At 48.1% G+C, this 2,526-nt stretch overlaps 1 pseudogene; it reads left to right on the top strand.

The window, feature by feature from the left end:
- Positions 1 to 568: 568 nt before the first annotated feature.
- Positions 569 to 2,091, top strand: LOC119344343 (annotated as a pseudogene).
- Positions 2,092 to 2,526: the final 435 nt, after the last annotated feature.

Here is a 2,526-nt window from a genome sequence, read left to right as displayed (position 1 = left end):
TCCAAAGCATATACACACGCGTACGTGCTGAACAATTACTGGTCGATCTCTTCCATCTCCTGCCGTACGTACGTGTGCTGCATATTACTTGAGCCAGCCAGCCACACGTACGGTACTGCTGCTATGAATCCTCCTCGCAAGACGATGACCCTGCATGTTGACAATAGCGTACATGGCGATGGGATCAAAGAGTGTAGTTGATCCCCAAATCTGCCAATTGCCGCCTGCTTTTGAGCCCAATGAAGTGTAGTTATGTACTTATGTTGACACTGATCAAGTACACTAAAGTATAGCCCGATGAGCTAAGTAAGGAGCCATCCAATTTTGAATGAAAGTTATCAAGTACTGCACTTCACATACTTATCGCCAAATCTGCCAACTATCACCTGCTTTTGAGCCCAATGAAGTGGAGTTATGTTGACACTAACTGAGAATACTAGCAAGTATAGTACCAATGGACTGAGGTAGTATTTCTATGATGGAGGGAAGGCGTGTATATATGGAGCCACAGCCATGCTAATTGATGAATAAATCTCAAGTAGTAGCATATCTCACACTGCTGATAACAATGTCAATTATGCTCATCTCCACATTCCTCGTTCTACTTGTTCCAGTTTGCTTGTATCTCAGGGCTAGTTGTAGATCAAAGAACCCAGCCGTGCTTCCCACAGACTGGCCAATACTGCACATGTTCCCTTCCTTCATGGCCAACCTCCACAACCTCTATGACTATTTCACCCTGGTCCTCGCAAGATCAGGCCACAACTTCAGGGCGCATGGACCACCTGGCACTGGGATGCGCCTCTTCATCACATGTGACCCTGCGAACGCCGACACATCTTCACGACAAACCATGCCAACTTCCCCAAGGGCACGGAATTCGCCGATATCTTCGACATCATGGGTGGCAGCCTCTTCACCATCGACGGTGAGCCATGCCGCCGACAACATGCGAAAGCCAAGAGCATGCTCAGCAGCCCGCGGATCGTTGCCAGTATGGCGGCCTACCTCTGTGGCAAGGTGGAGAACAACCTCCTCCCTTTGTTCACCCGCATGGCGATCGCCGACACTTCATTCGACATGCAAGAATTGATGTCGAGGCTTATGTTTGACCTGGCTGCTACGCCTCTCTTCGGTGTGGATCCAGGGCTCCTATCCTCAGACATGCCACCCATGGACGCAGCGGTTGCCCTGGACATGGTGATGGAGGTGGGATTTTTTAGGCTCATGATGCCAGCTTCTTGTTGGAAGTCGATGAGGTGGCTAAATATCGGCCCTGAGAGAAAGCTTGACACGGCACGCATGGTGCTACGAGAGCTCGTCCGGGAGATGATGGAGAAGAGGAAGATCACCACATGTCATTTTGGACATGGCAAGGAACAAGAGAGTGTGGATATTATTTCTTCCTTCCTCGAAGACCCAGACTACGCCAATGTTGACTTGCTCCATGCGGTGATCATTAGCTACATGCTCGCTGCGAGGGACACAATTGCCACAACCCTAACATGGATCTTCTACAACCTTGCCCAAAACCCTAACATCGTGTCAATCATCCGCAACGAACTTTCACCCATTGCATCACGCAAAGTAGCGGTAGGAGTGTGTACCCCAGTGATCTTTGAGCCAGAAGAGACCAAATCTCTAGTATATTTGACAGCCACCTTGTACGAGACTCTCAGGCTGTACCCACCAGCGCCTGTCTTGCGCAAGACGGTGGCCGTAGATGACATCATGCCGAGTGGCCATGAGGTGCATGCCGGTGACACCATTTTTATTTCTGTCCACTCCATGGGGAGAATGGAGGCTGTGTGGGGTAAAGACTGCCTCGACTATAACCCACATAGGTGGCTCTCGGATGATGGCAACAACCTGAGATATGTACCATCTCACAAATTCTTGGCATTCAACTCAGGCCCGAGAATGTGCCTCGGCAAGGACATTGCAGTTATGCAAATGAACACTGTCATTGCTACAACGGTGTGGAACTTCGATGTGCAACTGGTGAAAGGGCAGAGGATACAGCCCAAGCCGTCCATTATACTGGAGATGGAAAATGGGCTCATTGTTAAGTTGAAGAAGCGAGAAATGTAATAGACTCTCATTGTATGTAAACGTACTTACTTGCCGGCCACTAGGGCAGTTCTACCCGTTACCACATTATAGTCAAATAATAAAGGCATGCATGCATCGAAATTTATATTTTTTTACGAAAAACAACCAATGTACCACCATTTATTACTCCTGTTGTATGAGACACGGTATAAAAGCATCGAGACCTGGTGATTCCTCCATATTGTATGTGACTATCTACATGTGACATGTTGCTAGTATGTGGAACTGACCCAACCGGCTGAAAGATGTTTTCCCAGTAGATAGGCACAGCCTCGAGAAGCCGAACATCCCCATGGAACATGTACGGGTGCTTAACAGAATAATGGAACCAATTGATCGATGAACGAACAGTCTTGCTTCAAATCTTGGCTGGTAACTAGCTATTACACAACTTGCCAGCATCTAGACTTCACC

This window comes from Triticum dicoccoides, unplaced genomic scaffold (genome assembly GCF_002162155.2).
Source record: "Triticum dicoccoides isolate Atlit2015 ecotype Zavitan unplaced genomic scaffold, WEW_v2.0 scaffold165062, whole genome shotgun sequence".
NCBI classification, from domain to species: domain Eukaryota; kingdom Viridiplantae; phylum Streptophyta; class Magnoliopsida; order Poales; family Poaceae; genus Triticum; species Triticum dicoccoides.
The sequence above is the reverse complement of the archived record's forward strand: the minus strand, read 5'-3'. Positions and strand labels throughout refer to the sequence as shown.